Source organism: Pseudophryne corroboree, chromosome 4 (assembly GCF_028390025.1).
Source record: "Pseudophryne corroboree isolate aPseCor3 chromosome 4, aPseCor3.hap2, whole genome shotgun sequence".
Lineage (NCBI taxonomy): Eukaryota > Metazoa > Chordata > Amphibia > Anura > Myobatrachidae > Pseudophryne > Pseudophryne corroboree.
In genome coordinates, this window is record NC_086447.1 from 400,771,287 (window position 1) to 400,795,383 (window position 24,097).

Below are 24,097 nucleotides of genomic sequence, written 5' to 3' on the forward strand. Positions count from 1 at the left end.
ATGAGTATACACGTGGTTATGCATTGCAACAACAATGAGCCTGGCTACATCTGTATATGCTGTATACTATATTAGATTAAAATTGTCAATTTCTATCTGAATCTTTTTTGAAAAATATATTCAACTGTATTGGGTAAACTCATATTGATTGTATATGGGCAATAAATTCATACCCACATCATCAAAAGAAGAGTTAAGTGACAAAAGGTTGTTAGATTAGGAATTTTAGATTCCATATAGATTAGGCGCTCACCTAAAAAACGATATGTTCCCTTAAAATATATCTAGATCTATCTATCTATATACATACATATATACACACACATTCAGATATGTCTACATAGACCTTTCCTAAAATCTAGCCAATGGCATGCCATTGACTCTACTACTTATCCACGCCTTGTGATTTTTCTTGAAATTTACTACTTAATTTGTTACTTTAAACAAACTCTTTTGTAGCTGCTTAGCCATGCTATGCATATTGTGCCAAATGAAACAAAAAAAGGAAAAGTGTACATGGAAACATCTCTTCTGGGGTAGATAGGGATCTCCAAACACACAGCAGACAAGAAAACAGTGCACCAGTCCAGGGACATAATGCAATCTAGCCATAGTGAGGTTTATTGTGCAGTACAAATAAACAAAACCTAAAAATAATCCTAACATATCTGGTCACTAACACACAGATTCCATCTCTCAGAGTGGTAGCACTTAATTATCCACCACAACAAAGGCATATATATAGTACTCATGGTCAATACATAGCAGTGTTTCTGAACAATAATTCTACCTGTTCCTCCAGGAAGTGATAGCCCTGCCACAGCTTTATTGGCCTCTACAGGTGCAAGCACTAATTAACCGATCTCAGGCTGAAGGCCTAAAGATCTGAAATGGGCCCAGTGGATGGCGCCTGCACTCTCTTTCCATCCACAACCTCCAGGAACCCTTAACCAGCTTTTACTACAGCTAAAAACAATTAACCTGTCTGGATTTCAATCACATATACTTTCATGGGGATCAAATAGTTCAGAAAAATGGGACAAATAAACAATCAACCTTACCAGAGTGTACAACCTTACTAGAGCTTTCATTCCCCCTTTGTTTCGACCTGTGGGATGGAACTGCAGCCCTCAAACTAAAATCAATGAGACAAAGGCTCTGCATTGGCCAGTTGACTTCCTGGCCTGTGCTCTACTGAAAAGGTATTGCAATGCCAAGAACCATCTAGTTATTCTCCCACTGCTCTCTTTATTCTCAGACATCCATTTTGAAGAGGAATGATCGTGAGCAATCTAAATTTCATTACCAGTAGGTATTAACTCCGAGTTTTTAATGACCACTTTATTTCCAATGTTTCTTTCACAATAGTGACATACTGTAGTTTCTTTCATGTACATTTAACTTTCTTCGTAGGTAAATAATATGATGCTCTTCACCATATTTGTTCTGATGCATCACTTTGCACCATAAATTCCCTTTGAAAGTATGTTGTCATAAGGACTGGTTGGGTACACAATGCAACCTTCAATTCTTGAGAAGCCTTTTCTGACTCAGGATTGCATTTAATTATAACTTTCTGTTTACTCTTCTGTCAGGTATGCCAGTGGAACAGCAATGGATATAAACCTTCTACAGTACATTTGGAAAGTATTCACAGTGCTTCACATTTTGTTATGTTACAGCCTTATTCCAAAATGGAATAAATTAATTTTTCCAATCAAAATTGTAAACACAATACCCCATAATGACAATGTGAAAAAAGTTTTTTTTTGAGACTTTTGCAAATGTATTAAAAGTAAAAAACTAAGAAATCACATGTACATAAGTATTCACAGCCTTTGCTCAATACTTTGTTGATGCACCTTTGGCAGCAATTACAGCCTCAAGTCTTTTTGAATATAATGCCACAAGCTTGGCACACCTATCTTTGGGCAGTTTTGCCCATTCTTAATTGCAGCACCTCTCAAGCTCCATCAGGTTGGATGGGAAGCGTTGGTGCACAGCCATTTTCAGATCTCTCCAGAGATGTTCCATCGGATTCAAGTCTGGGCTCTGGCTGGGCCACTCAAGGACATTCACAGAGTTGTCTTGAAGCCACTTCTTTGATTTCTTGGCTGTGTGCATAGGGTCATTGTCCTGCTGAAAGATGAAACTTTGCCCCAGTCTGAGGTCAAGAGTGCTCTGGAGTAGATTTTCATCCAGGATGTCACTGTACATTGCTGCATTCATCTTTCCCTCTATCCTGACTAGTCTCCAAGTTCCTGTCGCTGAAAAACATCCCCACAGCATGATGCTGTCACCACCATGCTTCACTATAGGGATGGTATTGGCCTGGTGATGAGTGGTGCCTGGTTTCCTCCAAACATGATGCCCTGGCATTTACGCCAAAGAGTTCAATCTTTGTATCATCAGACCAGAGAATTTTGTTTTTCATGGTCTGAGAGTCCTTCAGGTGCATTTTGGCAAATTCCAGGTGGGCTGACATGTGCTTTTTACTAAGGAGTGTCTTCCGTCTGGCCACTCTGCCATACAGGCCTGATTGGTGGAATGCTGCAGAGATGCTTCTGGAAGGTCCTCCTCTTTCCACAGAGGAATGCTGTAGCTCTTTCAGAGTGAACATCGGGTTCTTGGTCACCCCCCTGACTAGGGTCCTTCTGAACCGATTGCTCAGTTTAGGCAGCCGGCCAGCTCTAGGAAGAGTCCTGGTGGTTCTGAACGTCTTCCATTGACGGATGATGGAGGCCAATGTGCTCATTAGGACCTTATTCTGTACCCTTCCCCAGATGGGTGCCTCGAGACAATCCTGTCTCGGAGGTCTACAGACAATTTCTTTGACTTCATGCTTGGTTTGTTCTCAGACGTGCACTGTCAAGTGTGGTACCTTATATAGACAGGTATGTGCCTTTCCAAATCATGTCCAATCAGCTGAATTTACCACAGGTGGACTGCAATTAAGCTGTAGAAACATCTCAATGATGATCAGTGGAAACAGGATGCACCTGAGCTCAATTTTGAGCTTCATGGCAAAGGCTGTGAATACTTATGTAGGTGTGATTTCTTAGTGTTTTTTTTTTAATACATTTGCAAAAATCTCCAATAAAACTTTTTTCACGTTGTCATTATGGGGTATTGTGTATAGAATTTTGAGGGGGGGAAAAATAATATTTTACTAACCGGTAAATCTATTTCTCGTAGTCCGTAGAGGATGCTGGGGACTCCGTAAGGACCATGGGGATAGACGGGCTCCACAGGAGACATGGGCACTTTAAGAAAGAATTTAGTTCCTGGTGTGCACTGGCTCCTACCTATATGCCCCTCCTCCAGACCTCAGTTAGAGGAACTGTGCCCAGAGGAGATGGACAGTACGAGGAAAGGATTTTGTTAATCCAAGGGCAAGATTCAAACCAGCCACACCAATCACACCGTATAACTTGTGAAAACTACCCAGTTAACAGTATGAAAACAACATATCATCAGTTCAAGACCGATGCAACTATAACATAACCCTTATTGAAGCAATAACTATATACAAGCATTGCAGAAGAAGTCCGCACTTGGGACGGGCGCCCAGCATCCTCAACGGACTACGAGAAATAGATTTACCGGTAAGTAAAATCTTATTTTCTCTAACGTCCTAGAGGATGCTGGGGACTCCGTAAGGACCATGGGGATTATACCAAAGCTCCCAAACGGGCGGGAGAGTGCGGATGACTCTGCAGCACCGATTGAGCAAACATGAGGTCCTCCTAAGCCAGGGTATCAAACTTGTAGAATTTTGCAAAAGTGTTTGAACCCGACCAAGTAGCAGCTCGACATAGCTGTAGTGTCGAGACCCCCCGGGCAGCCGCCCAAGAAGAGCCCACCTTCCTAGTGGAATGGGCCTTGACCGATTTTGGTAACGGCAAACCAGCCGTAGAATGCGCTTGCTGAACCGTGTTACAAATCCAGCGAGCAATAGTTTGCTTTGAAGCAGGGGCACCAATCTTTTTGGATGCATACAGGACAAACAGCGCTTCAGTTTTCCTGACTCTAGCCATTCTGGCTACGTAAATTTTCAAAGCCCTGACCACATCAAGTAACTCGGAATCCTCCAAGTCACATGTAGCCACAGGCACCACAATAGGTTGGTTCATATGAAAAGATGAAACAACTTTTGGCAGAAATTGCGAACGGGTCCGCAATTCTGCTCTATCCAAATGGAAAACCAAATAGGGGCTTTTATGTGACAAAGCCGCTAATTCAGACACTCGCCTAGCCGAAGCCAAGGCTAATAACATGACCACCTTCCACGTGAGATATTTCAACTCCACCGTTTTAAGTGGTTCAAACCAGTGTGACTTTAGGAAACTTAACACCACGTTAAGATCCCAAGGTGCCATCGGAGGCACAAAAGGAGGCTGAATATGCAGCACTCCCTTTACAAAAGTCTGAACTTCTGGGAGAGAAGCCAATTCTTTTTGAAAGAAAATGGATAGGGACGAAATCTGGACCTTAATGGAACCTAATTTAAGGCCCAAATTCACTCCAGTTTGTAGGAAGTGAAGGAAACGGCCCAGATGGAATTCTTCCGTAGGAGCATTCTTGGTCTCACACCAAGAAACATATTTTCGCCATATACGGTGATAATGTTTTGCTGTTACTTCCTTCCTAGCCTTTATCAGCGTAGGAATAACCTCAATCGGAATGCCTTTTTCTGCTAGTATCCGGCGTTCAACCGCCATGCCGTCAAATGCAGCTGCGGTAAGTCTTGGAACAGACAGGGTCCCTGTTGCAATAGGTCCTGTCTTAGAGGAAGAGGCCACGGATCTTCTGTGAGCAGTTCCTGCAGATCTGGATACCAGGTCCGTCTTGGCCAATCTGGAACAATGAGGATTGTTCTCACTCTTTTTCTTCTTATTATCCTCAACACCTTTGGTATGAGAGGAAGAGGAGGAAATACATAGACTGACCGGAACACCCACGGTGTCACTAGGGTGTCTACCGCTTCTATCTGTGGCAGTTCCCACCGACTCACAATCTGTGCGAAGACTTCTGGATGAAGTCCCCACTCTCACAGGTGTAGGTCGTGCCTGCTGAGGAAGTCTGCTTCCCAGTTGTCCACTCCCGGAATGAACACTGCTGACAGTGTGCTTACATGATTCTCTGCCCAGCAAAGAATTCTGGTGGCTTCCGCCATTGCCACTCTGCTCCTTGTGCTGCCTTGGCGGTTTACATGAGCCACTGCGGTGATGTTGTCTGACTGGATCAGAACTGGTCGGTCGCGAAGTAAGGTCTCCGCTTGACGTAGGGCGTTGTATATGGCCCTTAGCTCCAGGATGTTGATGTGAAGACAAGTCTCTTGACTTGACCAAAGAGCCTGGAAATTTATTCCCTGTGTGACTGCTCCCCAACCTCGGAGGCTTGCGTCCATGGTCACCAGGATCCAGTCCTGAATGCCGAATCTGCGGCCCTCGAGAAGGTGAGCACTCTGCAGCCACCACAGTAGTGACACCCTGGCCCTAGGGGACAGGGTGATCAACGATGCATCTGAAGATGTGACCCGGACCACTTGTCCAGTAGGTCCCATTGGAAAGTCCTCGCATGGAACCTGCCGAAGGGAATGGCCTCGTATGACGCCACCATCTTTCCCAGGACTCGAGTGCAATGATGCACTGACACCTGTTTTGGTTTCAATAGGTTCTTGACCAGAGTCATGAGTTCCTTGGCCTTCTCTATCGGGAGATAAACCCTCTTCTGGTCTGTGTCCAGAATCATGCCCAAGAAGGGTTGACGAGTCGTAGGAACCAACTGCGACTTTGGAATATTGAGAATCCAGCCGTGTTGCTGTAACACTTTCAGTGAAAGAGATACGCTGTTCAGCAACTGCTCTCTTGATCTCGCTTTTATGAGGAGATCATCCAAGTACGGGATAATTGTGACACCTTGCTTCCGCAGGAGCACCATCATTTCCGCCATTACCTTGGTGAAAAACCTCGGGGCCGTTGAGAGACCAAACGGCAACGTCTGAAATTGGTAATGACAATCCTGTACCGCAAATCTTAGGTACGCCTGATGAGGTGGATAAATGGGGACATGAAGGTACGCATCCTTTATGTCCAGTGACACCATAAAATCCCCCCTTCCAGGCTTGCGATGACCGCTCTTAGCGATTCCATCTTGAACTTGAACCTTTTCAAGTATAGGTTCAGAGATTTTAAATTCAATATGGGTCTGACCGAACCGTCCGGTTTCGGGACTACAAACATGGTCGAATAATAACCCCTTCCCTGTTGAAGGAGGGGAACCTTGACCACCACCTGCTGAAGATACAATTTTTGTATTGCGTTTAACACTATTTCCCTCTTTTGGGGGGAAGATGGTAGGGCCGATTTGAAATACCGGCGAGGAGGCACCTCTTCGAATTCCAGCTTGTAACCCTGAGACACAATTTCTATTGCCCAAGGATCCACCTGGGAGTGAACCCACATGTGGCTGAAATTCCGAAGACTTGCCCCCACCGGGCCCGACTCCGCCAGTGGAGCCCCAGCGTCATGCGGTGGATTTTGCAGAGGCCGGTGAGGATTTCTGTTCCTGGGAACTAGCTGTGTTGTGCAGCTTCTTTCCTCTGCCCCTACCTCTGGCAAGAAAGGACACACCTTGGACTTTCTTGTTTCTTTGTGAACGAAAGGACTGCATTTGATAATGTGGTGCTCTCTTAGGCTGTGAGGGAACATAAGGCAAAAAATTTGACTTTCCAGCTGTAGCTGTGGAGACCAGGTCCGAGAGACCTTCCCCGAACAATTCCTCACCCCTGTAAGGTAAAACCTCCATATGCCTTTTTGAGTTGGCATCACCTGTCCATTGCCAAGTCCACAGGACCCTTCTGGCAGAAATCGACATAGCGTTTATTCTAGAACCCAGTAGACTAATGTCTCTTTGAGTATCGCTCATATATAGGACAGCGTCTTTTATATGCCCCAGGGTCAATAATACAGTATCCTTATCTAGGGTATCCAATTCCTCAGATAAGGTATCCGTCCATGCCGCTACAGCACTACACACCCAGGCCGACGCAATTGCCGGTCTTAGTAAGGTACCAGAATGTGTATAAATGGACTTCAGGGTAACCTCCTGTTTGCGGTCAGCAGCATCTTTGAGGGTAGCCGTATCCTGGGACGGCAGGGCTACCTTTTTGGATAAGCGTGTTAAAGCTTTGTCCACCCTAGGGGAGGATTCCCATCGTAGCCTATCCGTTGGCGGTAAAGGATACGCCATAAGAATCCGTTTGGAAATCTGCATTTTCTTATCTGGAGATCCCCAAGCTTTTTCACATAACTCATTCAGTTCGTGTGAGGGGGGAAAAGTTACCTCAGGCTTCTTTCCCTTATACATATACACCCTCGTGTCAGGGACAGGGGTTTCCTCTGTGATGTGCAAAACATCCTTTATTGCTATAATCATATATCGAAGGGATTTAGACAATTTTGGCTGTAACTTTGCATCATCGTAATCGACACTGGAGTCAGAATCCATGTCGGTATCTGTGTCAACAATTTGGGATAGTGGGCGCTTATGAGACCCTGACGGTCCCTGCGACAGAGGGTCAGGCACGGGTTGAGACCCTGACTGTCCCAATGCATCAGCCTTGTCAAATCTTTTATGCAAGGAATTAACATTATCATTTAAAACCTTCCACATATCGATCCAATCAGGTGTCGGCGCAGTCGGCGGAGACACCACATTCATTTGCTCCCGCTCCTCTCCAACATAGCCTTCCTCATCAGACATGTCGACACAAGCGTACCGACACACCACACACACACACACAGGGAATGTCCTTTCTGAAGATAGTTCCCCCACAGGGCCCTTTGGAGAGACAGAGAGAGAGTATGCCAGCACACACCCCAGCGCTATAATATCACAGGAATAACACAGTAACTTAATGTTAACCCAGTAGCTGCTGTATGTATAGTTTTTGCGCCTATTTATGTGCCCCCCCCTCTCTTTTCAACCCTCTTCTACCATGTATCAGCAGGGGAGAGTCTAGGGAGCTTCCTCTCAGCGGTGCTGTGGAGAAAAAATGGCGCTGGTGAGTGCTGAGGGAGAAGCCCCGCCCCCTCGATGGCGGGCTTCTGTCCCGCTTATACAGTAATTTTGGCAGGGGCTCATACATATATACAGTTCCCAGCACTATATATGTGTACTTTTGCCAACATGAGGTCCCAAATGCTGCCCAGGGCGCCCCCCCCTGCGCCCTGCACCCTTACAGTGACCAAAGTATGTGAGGTGTGTGGAGCAATGGTGCACAGCTGCAGTGTTGTGCGTCACCTCTAGTGAAGATCATGAAGTCTTCTGCCGCCTGTGAAGTCTTCTTTTCTTCTCATACTCACCCGGCTTCTATCTTCCAGCTCTGCGAGGGGGACGGCGGCGCGGCTCTGGGACGGACGGCGAGGGTGAGATCCTGCGTACCAATCCCTCTGGAGCTAATGGTGTCCAGTAGCCTAAGAAGCAGGACCTAGCTTCAGAGAGTAGGGCTGTTTCTCTCCCCTCGGTCCCTCGATACAGGGAGTCTGTTGCCAGCAGAGCTCCCTGAAAATAAAAAACCTAACAAAATACTTTCTATCAGTAAACTCAGGAGAGCTCACTGAAAAGCACCCAGCTCCTCTGAGCACAGTATCAAACTGAGGTCTGGAGGAGGGGCATAGAGGGAGGAGCCAGTGCACACCAGGAACTAAATTCTTTCTTAAAGTGCCCATGTCTCCTGCGGAGCCCGTCTATCCCCATGGTCCTTACGGAGTCCCCAGCATCCTCCAGGACGTTAGAGAAATATTTTATTCCATTTTGGAATAAGGCTGTAACATAACAAAATGTGGAAAAAGTGAAGTGCTGTAAATACTTTCCAGATGCACTGTATAATACCCAATGATTCCTGAAAAAGACCACACACTCTTCTTATTCAGTGGTTGTAGACAAATTTTTATTGCCTCAAATTTATTAAGTTGGGACTTTATTGAACCTCTGCAGATGTTGTATCCAAATTACTTTACTTCTTCCATCCCTAAACAACATTTTTTGAGGTTGGCTGTCAATCCTGCCTTACAGATGGAGTCCAACAATACTTGTACCCTAGGCAAGTGAGACTGCCAATCAGGACTATCGATGACTACATCATCTAGATTAGCAGCAGCATACTGTCTATGGGGCCCTAGAATTCAATCCATCCTCATTTGTAAAATGGCAGGTGCCCCATGTAACCCAAGTGGCAACATCTTGTATTGGAACAACATTTCCAGTCCAGAAAAAGCTGTCTTTTCTTTGGCATTCTCTGTTAATGGAAAATGCCAATACCCTTTGGATAAGTCTAGAGTGGTTAAGTACCTTAATGTTTCTAGGCTTTCAATAAGTTCATCCACACAAGGCATTGGATAGGTATTGAAATTTAACAGGTCAAGTGCAAACTTCTGTCAGGTTTTGGAATAAGCACAATAGGACTTGACCACTCACTATGTGACTCTTAAATTACATCCAACGCCAACATTTTTTTGATTGTCTTTAGAAATTGATTCCTATAGGGCTTCTGGTATCTTATAGTGATAATGACTGCTGGTTTACCAGGTATGTCTGAAAACAACTCTATTTCTTATGAGAAATTTTTTAGCCTCCTGCTGTAGAAAAGTTGAAAGGGTTTTAGCTGTTGTTACTTTGGGAATGAAAGGCACTACTTTTACTAGAGGGATTGGGATGGTGAACATAGCTACTCTATTTTTCCAAGGTTTTTAAAGATCTACATGGTAAATCTGTTCAGGCTTTCTTTTCCCTGATGGTACACTTTATAATTAACCTACCCCACTTTTTCTAGGATTTCAAAGTGTCCATGCCACTTGGCTTAACCACTTAACTGATGTTTTTTCCCTTAAAAACCAATCATGACATTGTTTTATTATTATTTTAATGTAATATAGTTTAAAAGGTATTTATTTAAATATGTAAATATTAAATTATGCACATCAGCAAGACGGATCTCCTCATCAAAAACTCGGGGACACCCTTGGACGACGTGGTCACATGTGATCTGACTATGCCAGTGGTTAAAGTTTACTTTCTGCTGTTAGAACCAAAACAAGCACTCTGTCCTCATGAGCAAAGATGCGCAACTGGGCATTGCGATTGTACACCCTCTGCTGTGCTTTTTGGGCTTGTTCCAAGTGCTCTCTCACTATCAGTAAAAGTGCAGTCATTCTTTCCTGCATTTGAGAAACATGGTCAATAACAATTTTATAATGACTAGATTGCCCCTAATTTTTCATATTAATGCACCACTTTCTTTAGCATGTTTTTAGATTTTTGTTAAATCTCTCAACTAAACCATCAGTCTGAGGGTGATACATGAAGGTTCTTGAGAAATTTTAAACAGGCAGTATAAATCTTTCATGATTTTTGACATTAATGGGGTACACTGATCTGTCAGGATTTTTTCAGGTATTCCCATTATTTTTAGGACATGTACTAGTTCTCTAACAGTGGTCTTTAATAACATATTGAGCAATGGTACAGCTTCCGGGTAGCTTGTAGTGTAATCCATTATCACCAAAAGACAATATATTGATGGTCCCGGGCAGATTTTATTAGAGGTTCATCTAAATCCATAGTTATTCATTCAAACATAACCTCAATAATTGGTAACAGGACAAGCAGACTTGTGTGGCCTTGGAGCATGGTACTGACATCAAGGACGTGATGCACAATATTCATATACCATAAAAACATCTGTAAATATGTTTCAGCTGATTTTTGTACCCCTAGGTGACCTACAGTTGTGTGATCATGAGCCACATCTAATACTGTTCTTCTATATGCCTTTGGGATTAGCAATTGTTCCACAATATCTTCCCTTTTATTAGTTACTTAATACTAAATATACTGGTGTATTGCCATCTAAGGATAAGACAACCTACTATCAGGGTACATTGGGTTTCCATCACTCATTTTCACATTATTTCTAGCTTTTCCAGAGTAGGGTCATTTAACTGCTCTAAGGAAAATATCTATTCTCTAACTTCAAGATCAGGAGATGATCAACTGGTTCAACAACATCTCATTTTCTATTGCAGTAGGAGGAGGTACATAATTATATGCCCAAGATACCTCTCCACCATTTCTCCCAATTGGTCTGCTGTTTTAGGGTCTGCATGGCTCACCCACTTGTGCAGATATGTAGGTAGAAGCCATTGATATCGATCCATAATGATCCTTTCCACAACGTGTGGTTGTTTGAAACTGTAGCCACTTTGTAGAAAAATGGACAAGGACATGCATTTGAGAGTAGGGAGGTTTTTGCATTTGGTATTCCCAGCAGTGAACTAGTTGGGCATGAACAAACAATGTGACTCTCAGCTAAGTTAATATTTCTCATTTTATCATAGTCTTTGGTGTCAGTAAGGCATAAGTCAATATAGGCTTTGTAAGGCTCTCCAGACAGGAAGGGCTTGTCAAATGATCTTTATCCCAACTCTATCTTCCTCAGCTGTTCCTTCAAAAGTAATTATATGGGCTTCAACATCATCACTTGGAGCCATCTTTTAAGAAAATGGCTGGCCTGTATGGAGCGAGAGTTAGTTGGAATGTCAGTGGAAGCATTTCCAGAACGGGCTGCTTGCTGCTGTACCACCTCACTTAAAGCCTGGTGATTTTTATCTATGGCTACATGCTGTTGCCTCTAGGTTGCCTCAGTAGTTGCACCCTGGTGGCTTGCTGCTGAATCTTGTTGATATCCTGATGAACAAGGTCTTAACAATGTCCTCCATGTTATCTTTGGGTGTAGGGTAGGGGTTTGGTATGTTTGTGAATTAATAAAAGCACTACTTATATATTAAAAGTTATAATCTTCAATGTATTTATTATTTAGGTCAAATGGACCAGCATAAAAATATTCATTTATTATACACGAATATATCTAATATTGGGGGTAATTCTGAGTTGATCGCAGCAGGAACTTTGTTAGCAGTTGGACAAAACCATGTGCACTACAGTGGAGGCAGATATAACATGTGCAGAGAGAGTTAGATTTGGGTGGGGTATTTTGTTTCTGTGCAGGGTAAATACTGGCTGCTTTATTTTTACACTGCAATTTTATCACAGATTGAACACACCACACCCAAATCTAACTCTCTCTGCACATGTTATATCTGCCTCCCCTGCAGTGCACATGGTTTTGCCCAACTGCCAACAAAGGGGGTAATTCTGAGTTGATCGCAGCAGGAACATTGTTAGCAGTTGGGCAAAACCATGTGCAGTGCAGGGGAGGCAGATATGACATGTGCAGAGAGAGTTAGATTTGGGTGGGGTGTGTTCAATCTGCAATCTAAATTGCAGTGTAAAAATAAAGCAACCAGTATTTACCCTGCACAGAAACAAAATAACCCACCCAAATCTAACTCTCTCTGCACATGTTATATCTGCCCCACCTGCAGTGCACATGGTTTTGCCCAACTGCTAACAAAATTCCTGCTGCGATCAACTCAGAATTACCCCCAAAGTTCCTGCTGCGATCAACTCAGAATTACCCCCAAAGTTCCTGCTGCGATCAACTCAGAATTACCCCCATTATTAGATCCAAATATGTTACATGAAAACCACAAACTGAAACATTTTATTAACAATATCAAACTTGTAAAAGCCATCTGCAACCAAGAACCGGTCTATGTAGTATAGTACAGCAGCAATTATGTAAAAATCACATGGTGAAAGTGATGTGTATAGGTAAAAAACTGTAAAGGTAACAATCTCTTTCTGGCATTTACTGTATGTGGATCTCTATTAGCACGCTGACAAGGTATGGTAATTCCTTCCTCAAGGTTTCACCAAGGGGAAGATTCTTTAGCAAGCCTGCTAGCAAATGTCCCAGCTTTTCCCTTTAAACGATGTGGATCCTCCTTGCTTTAAATCAGGTTGTATCAATGTCCTACAGTATATACCAGAGTTTGACAAAGTAATAAAAATATGCAGATTTAATGTTTACCACATTCCTGACACATTTTTTTGTGAAGAAATAAATCATCAGAAGAAGAAGAATGGTTCTAATTTAAAGACTCAGATATACAGTTAGATGTGTACTGGACTATTCAAAAACAAAAACCCACAAGTTAAAGAGAAGACAATCATTGTAATATTTTAAATGAATAATTTTTGCATGTTAAACTTAGTAGCAAATGATTAATATTTAACTATTGTTATGAGTCGCTGCTGCGGCTTATTTCTGTTAGTGTTTCTGACAGTATCCTAGCAACTTGAAAGCTAGCTACTACGTGTTTGGGAATGTTTCGTTACCTGACCACAGCCTGTTGTTTCTTGTAAAAGTCAGGAGGCTGGTGGATGTGCAGCAGCACAGCTGCAGAGAGTTGGTAATTAGGGGATGCTGGCTGTGCTGTGACTCTCATTGGCGCTTGTCTCCTATATGTGTTGTCTGTCTCTCACTCCCTGCTGGTCATAGTTCCTGGTTGCAGCAGGAGCCCTTGTCTCTAGGTTCTAGTACTAGCCGTGGATACCTCTGTCTGTTTTCTCTGCTACCGTCCTCTAGTAAAGGAGAAAAAATACAGAAGACTCTTGTGTGGGTGCACTCTTTTTTATATGTTTGTTAATATGAAAATATTAAAACATAACTTTTATTTGCTAATTATTCTTAAGAAAAAATCCACACTTGTATAGTTCACCACAATTATTTCATAACATTCTATGTTACTACATACAAATATGATTCAGCCCACCAGCATCTCTAGAGGATGCCATATCTATTGATGTGGCTGATCAAACTTAACAGGTTGGGATATATGTAGGCCACAACCAAGGTTAAAATATTTAAAGAAAATTGGGAATGTTCTGGTTAGTCTATATTATTAGACTTTAGGAGGGATGTAGACACTGTTGCTCTACATCCTGTTCCTATCCAACCAGCACAAGCTCTGCTTGTATTAATGGGACCTCAAGGGGTCGGACCTCAAGGGGTCAATATACTGAAATGTTATGAGTATAGATCCTTATTGGTATTGGACCAATTCCAATCTAAAACATATCAGGGAAGACGGTACTTAGAAAAGGTGAAATAACTAGGAAAGATAAGAAAAAGAGATGATTGAAGGAGAAAATGGTGATCCTGCTGTTGGCTTAGAGTCGAGAAGGTCATGAATTACAACACCGGGTATTCTCTGGGGGTCACCCTCACAGGTACTGACCCAGCCCACCACCGTTTTGCTTCCAAGATCGGACGAGATCGGGCTCTGTCAGTGGGGTATGGTAGTAATTTCTCAGGCCTGCTTATAGCCGACTCACCAATGAGAGTGCACCTAAAATAAGGGAAGGGAAGAGGTATATTGTAGGTAGAGACAGAGAGAAATGGGCGGATCTGCTGTCTATGTTAGGCACAGGATAAACCTGTGGATCATGGATGAGAGTCCGCAGATGTATAGAGAGAAAAGGGAGGAATGGAACAAAGAGAGAGGGAAGAGAGAAGAGAATAGAAGACTAAATAAAGATGATGACAGATATCATCTGGTATCAGAATACAGGATTGTCAAAATTGTCAGCAAATAGGCATGGGCCAGATTGACTGGCAATATTAGATACATTCCGTGGTCACTTTGATTTAGAAAAATGTATATCAGCTTGGTATCACAAACAGAATGTCATCAAAGAAATGAAAATAATTAGACATAGGCCAGATTAACTGGCAATAATGGATATATTCTGTGATCACTGTGTTTGGGAAGATAAGTATTTATAAGTGGAGAGGACAAGTTGGTACACAGACCCTCTGGGTGCCTGTTATCAGAATTGTTCATGCATATGCTGCAGAAAGGACGAATAGATGCTGTTTGTAACCACACAACTAAGCAATTAATGCTATTTTGGAAACCAGCATACAAGTGACAGTAATATTATTAGTAGTTATGTTAGGTATAATGATTATGATGCTGGGATTTAGAAGGAGCAAAAGGTGACAATTCCGAAGAAAAGAGGATAAACAAAGTTTTGTTTTTTTTAAAGGGGGGAGAAGAAAAAAGGGGAAGGGATGATGAGAATTTCTATTGAAAAATTATTTTGGGTATAATAGTCCTAGTCCAGATCCTTGGACTGCCCTGCTTAGGGCCGGAAAAAAAAAAAAAGAGGAATCACGTATTGCTGAATTGCTTGTGTAAGTATAAAAAAATCTCAGAAAAATATAATATAAATAATGATAGAAAAGTGTACCGGTCCCTGCCCAGGTCCCTGGGTCAGTCACTATGTAACAGAATGCAAAATGTACTCCTCAGGTCCTTAGTTCATGTTGAAGTAATTCATACTGCAATACTGGGATAGGTCATGCTGGAAAACGCGTTTCACCCGTACTGCGGGCTTGTTCACTTGGAAGTGAACAAGCCCGCAGTACGGGTGAAACATGTTTATCCTCTTTTCTTCGGAATTGTCACCTTTTGCTCCTTCTAAATCCCAGCATCATAATCATTATACCTAACATAACTACTAATAATATTACTGTCATTTGTATGCTGGTTTCCAAAATAGCATTAACTGCTTAGTTGTGTGGTTACAAACAGCATCTATTTGTCCTTTCTGCAGCATATGCATGAACAATTCTGATAACAGGCACCCAGAGGGTCTGTGTACCAACTTGTCCTCTCCACTTATAAATACTTATCTTCCCAAACAGAGTGATCACAGAATATATCCATTATTGCCAGTTAATCTGGCCTATGTCTAATTATTTTCATTTCTTTGATGACATTCTGTTTGTGATACCAAGCTGATACTTATACATTTTTCTAAATCAAAGTGACCACGGAATGTATCTAATATTGCCAGTCAATCTGGCCCATGCCTATTTGCTGACAATTTTGACAATCCTGTATTCTGATACCAGATGATATCTGTCATCATCTTTATTTAGTCTTCTATTCTCTTCTCTCTTCCCTCTCTCTTTGTTCCATTCCTCCCTTTTCTCTCTATACATCTGCGGGCTCTCATCCATGATCCACAGGTTTATCCTGTGCCTAACATAGACAGCAGATCCGCCCATTTCTCTCTGTCTCTACCTACAATATACCTCTTCCCTTCCCTTATTTTAGGTGCACTCTCATTGGTGAGTCGGCTATAAGCAGGCCTGAGAAATTACTACCATACCCCACTGACAGAGCCCGATCTCGTCCGATCTTGGAAGCAAAACGGTGGTGGGCTGGGTCAGTACCTGTGAGGGTGACCCCCAGAGAATACCCGGTGTTGTAATTCATGACCTTCTCGACTCTAAGCCAACAGCAGGATCACCATTTTCTCCTTCAATCATCTCTTTTCTTATCTTTCCTAGTTATTTCACCTTTTCTAAGTACCGTCTTCCCTGATATGTTTTAGATTGGAATTGGTCCAATACCAATAAGGATCTATACTCATAACATTTCAGTATATTGACCCCTTGAGGTCCGACCCCTTGAGGTCCCATTAATACAAGCAGAGCTTGTGCTGGTTGGATAGGAACAGGATGTAGAGCAACAGTGTCTACATCCCTCCTAAAGTCTAATAATATAGACTAACCAGAACATTCCCAATTTTCCTTAAATATTTTAACCTTGGTTGTGGCCTACATATATCCCAACCTGTTAAGTTTGATCAGCCACATCAATAGATATGGCATCCTCTAGAGATGCTGGTGGGCTGAATCATATTTGTATGTAGTAACATAGAATGTTATGAAAATAATTGTGGTGAACTATACAAGTGGGGATTTTTTCTTAAGAATAATTAGCAAATAAAAGTTATGTTTTAATATTTTCATATTAACAAACATATAAAAAAGAGTGCACCCACACAAGAGTCTTCTGTATTTTTTCTCCTTCTCTAGTGTGTTTCTGACTCTGGGTGCACCACCAGACCCTACAATTATAACACGAATTACACGTGCATATTATATGTTATTCTGGTACTGTAGTATTATTATTATCATTACAAATTATCTTTTGGAACCTTCAGAATACTGGTGCGGAATCACGTCTACTTTGTGAGATACCGTCCTCTAGTAATCAGCTATAGTTAGCATCCAACTCAGTTATTCCTGTGTCTAGCTCTGTGTCAGTTGCATAGCCATCCGAATCCAACTCAGTAATTCCTGTGTATTGCTGTGTCAGTTACGTAATTATCAGCATCCAACTCTGTCTCAGCTGCATAATTTGTTGTGTTGCTTTTGTTATTTCTGCTAATATTACTCCTCAATTCTTGTTTTACAGTCTAGTTATCTATTTCTCCTGCATACCTTCAGTACTCCCACTGTCAGTGGCTCTGTCTCTTTGTTGTTTTGTATAACTTCTTTCTCTAGTGTATTTATTGCGTACTTTATGTACTCTCCTCATTCAAAAGCTGTCCAGCGTTTGGGAGAGTTCTGTGTTAAGAGTCTATTGTTTGCTCTCCTGTCTCTTGTCTAGAGCAGATCCTATCTTCTTTTGGTCTTTTGCTCCATCAGCATTGACCTGGGTCACTCCGAGGTTAAGATTGCACTACCACAAGTTGCGTAAGTCATGGTTGCATTCCAGTACCAGTAGCCACATCATCCCTTATGGGAAAAGTGGCTATAATAGGCAAGAAGACCTGCTGGTGAGTTCTGCGAGTCTTAACCCAGGGTGTACAAGGGTCACTGCCCAGAAGATCTATGGAAGCCACAGACCCTTCGGAAAGAAAATCCTTCAGTCGTAACAAATATATGATGGAACTTGATTTCACTATCCTAAGAATAATTATTGGCCCTGACAGTTTGCTTTTTCTATACTTTGGTGAATACCAACTCTCATCCTCTTACCACTCTTTGACTGAAAATTACATTATCTCTTACTCCAGCTTGCTCTCACCATTTACGTACTTATTACTGGCTCTGACCCCTGCTTGCTCTCACCATTATTGGTCTGAATACTGGTGCTGACCTTGGCTTGCTCTCACCACTCTCATCCTTATTAGAGGCTCTGACTCTGGCTTGCTCTCACCGTTCTCAGACCGATCATTAGCTGTGATCCTTGCTTACTCCTACTGTTCTCACTGTGATTTACTGGCTCATACTCCAGACTGATATCACCACTCTCAAAAAAAAATACTTGTTTAAGATATTGCTTCATCACATCAGTAGCAGATAGATTACTGGCTCTGAACTCCTACACACAACAATCTGTATTACAATTTAAGATTTTTGCTTGCTGAGCTCTTTCATTGGTGCTCTACAGTATATTACACAGCACTGCTATCATCAACTTAATATCATCCCTTGTACAATCTCAGCTGTACTTCGGCTGCCCAGTACATTGAGGTTAGTGACTTTAATCTCTTAGTGAAACTGATGTGGTACTATTTTTCCACTTCTGTGTATTTTTATTGTCAATATTATCCTATTGTTACATGATGTTGTCCGTATTGAACTTGTTTTCTATGTATACTATGGTCTCCTACTGTATATTGATTCTCATCAATACCTTCTTATATACCTTTACTGCTGAACATTATGTCCTGTGGCATCTGCCATGGATATAACCCACTTGAACAAGGTTAATCAAATGGGACAGTAAGGGGGAAAGCTAGATTGACTTATAATTAGTACAGTTTGAGAATTACAATTATATTATATTGGACTGTGTTGATGGACAAAGAGGGCCACATCCAAAATTTTGTTAAACAATTCAGTTAAGGGGTCTAAAACTTCTGTGTATTTTTATAGTACAGGAGGTTTAAGCCATCTAAACTAGAGGCAGAAGGTTTTCAATTGCTGTCTGGGTTTTCTCTAAAGAGATATTTGAGTTTAAATATGCTCTATGCATATTAGAAGGAACAGGGAGCAGGCTCAGGGTGAGGTAAGGGTCTAATTCATCTAGCTAGCTCACAGGACAAGAAACCCAATAAGGTAAGTTATACAAAGGTTTGTAGTTGGACCTGAACTTTGCCATTTTCCAGGGGTCAAACCAAGGTTGGCCAGTGATGTGGTATTTGAGCTCAATAATAAAACTGAGCTCTTGCTTATAACAAACTGTATATGTCAGCATTAAATCAGATTCATCTGATTTATCAGAAAAATGTTGCAGCAACTTCAGTGTATCAGCAACCTTTTGAGAGGAAACAGCATTAAACTGGACTTTAAGTCAATCTGACCAATATTATCAGCAGATCACCTAAATTTTTGTAATGCAATATCAATGATGTTAGTATCAATTCAAGAGAGGTAATATCCCAAGAGGTTATTTTCTTCAAAGCACAGGCCCAACTAATTATATTACCCCATGCTGTTGTTTTGTTAGCCTTCCAAATCAAGACGTGGCCATCTATTCAGAGGCATTCAACTAGAAAAATATCTTCATAGCTGCTCTTATATTCTGGTGAGAGGAGTGATTTAATATGACAGCATCATCAAGGCACCAGTATTTGGAATGGTGTGGTCTGTTTAAAAAAAAATATGAACAGCAAGTCACCCCAGAGTGACAAGTTAAAAGTGTTTATATAAGCAGATGAGACAGTACACATTACATATTGTGACACATAGACCATGAATGTATACAATGGTGTGGGCTGCATAATAAGAATATTCTTAAGCTGTTGAATGTTTGAGTTGCCAAGTATCAAACAGAGCAAGCCACTGGAAATTCTCTACAAGTACCCAAGAGACCTGAGAGGAATGCAGGCAGGCATGTTTTGACATGGGACCTATAGGGAAGGGTCAAAAATTATATAGAAAATACTACTGACAATCATATGGCTATGTGCAACCCACACAATGTTAGAAAGCCTATAAGAGAACAGCCCTTGCCATGATAGGTACATAAAACTAAACCTACAACTGGACTACAACTAATAAAAAAATCCCCTTTGGAACAGCAATAAAAAGGGACATTGTTAGAAATGAATACTGTATATCAGCACTCCTTTTATTTCATGAAACTGAGACAAAGACCACCTGCGTTATATGTTTCCTGCATCAGAAAAATATCAGTCCCCTATTGACATCTAAAGAAGCATTTTTTAGGCTAATTTAGGCTGCACATGTTGATAACTAATATAAGAAACATATCTAAGAAAGAGAAAGGTAAAGGAAATAGTAGGAACATACAAATAGAGATGGGTGGAAGCTAGGACGGGACTCCAGGAAGGGATGGGCAGGAAGTAGGGGAAGTCGAAGACATAGAAGCCACAAACAGAGAGAAAAAGACAGAGGACACAGAAATCAAAGAGAAAACTAAATTAACTAAAACCCTTCGTAATTCCAACTCCCATAATAATGACTTTTTAGATGTAAATGCTGTACTTAACTGTAAATTACATTGAATCTTTGTTTTTATCAATTATATGATATGGAAAATACAATTTTATATTTATTTTCAAATCAATTACACTACAAATGCAAAGCATGAAATTACTCTGCGCCGAACAAATACAATTAGTTTTGTCTCCTTTATCCAAATGCATATCTTGAAACAAAATTCAAACAATTATCATAATGAGACTGAAGTCCCATAATGTTTGGTGATCAAATTGAACATTGATTTTAGTGCTATATAAAATGTTACTATTATGGTTAATGATAAATGATGGATCTAAATAATATGGGGCATTTACAAAACAGTCATTTTGTTTTGTAAAGTGATTTCGCATTTTCTACTCACTTTTATTCAATTATTACCTCAATTATTCAATAGCGTTAAACAGCAAAGGGATAGATTCTTAATGGTTTTTTTTAAATTGAATAAAATTTAATTATAGTAACAAATCATGGAGGGTGCTAATGCAGTGATGTATAGAAAGCTGAATTTCCAACAAATCAGGTACATTTATTAAATACAACAAATTCAAGAAATATGTAATCACCTGAGAACACAGGGCTATTCTTCACCACTGTGCCAGGTGTAACGTGGTTGATCATAAACAATATCATCACTCTACTACATAAATGTCAAACATTCTAATGCATTAAGAGCAGTGTTTTCTTGTGGGGGTACTCAGCAGGAAGGTGGATTGGGCCATCTTGCACACAGGACTTCCTGCAGGGCTGATCTGTACTCCCCTCTGTGCCTTGCCACAGCCTCTAATCCCCACCCCCTTCACCACCACCACCATCTGGCTGTTTCATATTGGCTGGCACGGGCTCAGAGCTCAGTGGGATGTAAGCTCTCTATAGTGATCATGGTGTTGAAGGAGACATCCACTTTTTGAGTGCACAGAGTAAGATATAACAGTATCTCAATGTTTACAACCAGCCCCTCTACTATTGGTTGGTGACCTGTCACATGCTGCATGTGCATTGTGGAAATTGTCCTGATCCACATCATCAGCATAGGAATGCAGGCCATGTTCCATGTGTCTAGAGATTTATTGAGTTTAATGACTCCATTCTAAAACATGTAGGCAGACCTATATGAATATATTAACAGTCAAATACTGTTATAAGATTGCCCGGGAACCTGAAAATTAGATAATATGCGGCAGAATATTGTAGTATGAAAGTTCCATCAATCATAGTTTGAGTGGATTCCACAATCCCAAAACACACAACAGACACAAAGTGCATAGCATATGTAGTCAATAACAACACACATAAGAGTGGCATGTGCAGCCTTTCACTGTAACCTGGAATGTTAAATGGTTAGAAGATTACTCCTTTGTTTTGGCAAACACAAATGTGTTGCTGATCTGGCTGGTAATGGGTCACTGTGAAAAACTTGATTTGATAAAATATTGCCGTACAAAAGGTGGTAATAAACAATTCAGAATTATCCGCAAGAATGGATACAGTGTATTCCTTTGTACGTATTCAGCTTAGCAATGAAAAAACGTTGCCAATGTTTTCTTATGTGTTCATTTTAGCAAAAGCAGTAATCACACCTGGAAAATACCTCACCATCATCTGCTGGTGGTTAACAATGCAGCAAGGTGATGACTTAAGACTTTATATATAGTGATGTCCTGGGGTGCTCCGCAGAGTGGTAAGTAGTATAGCATTGTGGTGCTCAAATAAGGGTCACCATACAGCTTGGCCTGGTTTAATTAGATGAAACAGGATTTTAGTACTTACTGATTAATCCCTTTCTCCTATTCCACAGGGGTCACAGGTGGATCTTTACAGTGGGGTATAGAATGGGTGCTAACTGGGAGCTGACACTTTAAATTTAAAAAGTGTGAGTAGCTGTTCCCCCTCTACACCCCTCCTTCAAGCTAGTCTTAAGAAACTGAGCCTGAGGAGAGCTGAAATGACAAACTACAGAGGAGTGAGACAAATAACACACAAAATAACACATGAACATGTGTGAAACACTGGAGAACAGGAACAAGTGAGAACACGAAAGGCACAACATATAACAATGACCATGGCAGGAAGGAATAGCGCATACCTGCCAACATGACCCCCTCCAGGAGAGACAGAATGCTCTGCTCCTGGACTTCCCTCTTACTGTATGATTGCCATCACCTGTGCTGAAACACTTTTCTTATCCGATTAACCTGTTCAAAGCAGGTGCTGGCAATCAAAAATTAAGAGAAAAGTCCAGAAGCAGAGCATTGTGTCCCTCCTGGAGAGGGTCATGTTGGGAGGTATGATAGCGCAGGGTGGGCATCCAGTGTTCACTGTGGAATCAGGGAAAGGGATTTATCGGTAAGTGACAAATTCCTGTTTTCTCCTTCATCCACAAAGGGACACTGGAGGATCTTTACAGGGACATATCAGAGCTCGCATCATGGGTGGGATAGCACTGAGAACCCTGCTAAACAGCATGGCCATACTGAGAAGCTGCAGCCGCAAAACCTATAAAATCTGACAAACGTTTGCCGGACGGACCAAGTGGCCACCTGGCATAGTTGAGCCATGGAAACCCCATGGGCAGCCACCCAGGAGGTACTCATAGAGCTCATGGAATGCACAGTAATGGAGGATGGAGGTTCGTCATGAGAAGCCACATAGGCCTGCCTGATGGTCAGACAAATCCATCGTCCTAGACTCTGTTTTGAAGCCAGCCATCCTGAATGAGTAGCATCACACTGAATAAAGACAGAGTCCAGTTTCCATAGAGAAGCAGTCCTATCCAAGTAAATCCTGAGAGGCCTGACTACATCAGGTGATTTGGAAGTCTGAGAATACTCTGGAAGAACTGGAATCACAATGGGCTGGTTTATATGAAAAGCCGAAAACTACTTTGAGGAGGTAGGACATTTTAGTATAAAGTTCAGCCCTGTCCTAATAAAAAATCAGGTACAGAGTTTGACATGACAGAGCTCCGAGCTCAGAAACTCTCCTGGCCGAGGCCAGAGCAAGAAGGAAAACTCCTGTATAATATATAATCATCTGATTTATTTATTCAATAAAAAAATATATATATAAAAAGATTGGGTAACGTTCTGCTTTTACTATATAGAATTCATGTGTACAAGTCATCAAATACTTTTCCTAATTGTTATAACAATGGAAAACACCTGATATATATTACCACATGTAGTATGAATACTTATGCACACTCGAGATAGTATCCAATCTTAAGTAAACATCTTTCATAAAAAAAGTGCAATTTAATTTTAAATTTCAAAAGTTATCCATATAGATATTGTAGAAACAACTGTGTTTAAAGATGCTGTCCCAAATTGTGGTTACCACTCTTATGCTGTATGCACACAGCTTATTGTTCCATGATATATATGTTTCTTAAAATGGTATGAAAACTTTTGCACACTCGTATGCTTTTCAGTTTTAAGGTGCAGTCTCTTGTATATACAAGCAGTGGCACTAAGTATGGTGTCCCACGTTATGTGCAAACGATCCTGAGAGCACTTGTCCCGTAATGTGATTGCTGCTTATGTGCCGTGTATGGCAGCTTACCACTGCAGCCCAACTGGCTGTTTTGCGGGATCTTACGCTGCACTCAGTGGTGTGTTGTGCTGTCTCTCACCCGTCTATGTCTGCTCAACAGAGCATGGGAAGCTGGAGCCACTTGTATACGGATGGCTGTGCAGATCTGACTCTCCCCGTCAGCTGGTTGGCCGCGTCCTCGTTGTAGAAGACCAAGCCAGCGGTTTCTGATTTAAGGAGTCACGTTTGGCCGTCCTTGATTCCCAGCTTATGGACCAGATCACC

At 41.5% G+C, this 24,097-nt stretch overlaps 1 protein-coding gene and 2 pseudogenes across 3 annotated transcripts in view; 1 reads left to right on the forward strand and 2 right to left on the reverse strand.

Annotated features, from left to right (window-relative positions):
• The window catches only part of KHDRBS2 (KH RNA binding domain containing, signal transduction associated 2), a 620,233-nt gene that overhangs the window by 482,031 nt on the left and 114,105 nt on the right, over positions 1 to 24,097 (reverse strand). The gene's annotated exons all lie outside the window — the stretch shown is intronic.
• On the reverse strand, positions 14,159 to 14,277 carry LOC134912514 (5S ribosomal RNA; annotated as a pseudogene).
• LOC134912515 (5S ribosomal RNA) lies at positions 16,136 to 16,254 on the forward strand (annotated as a pseudogene).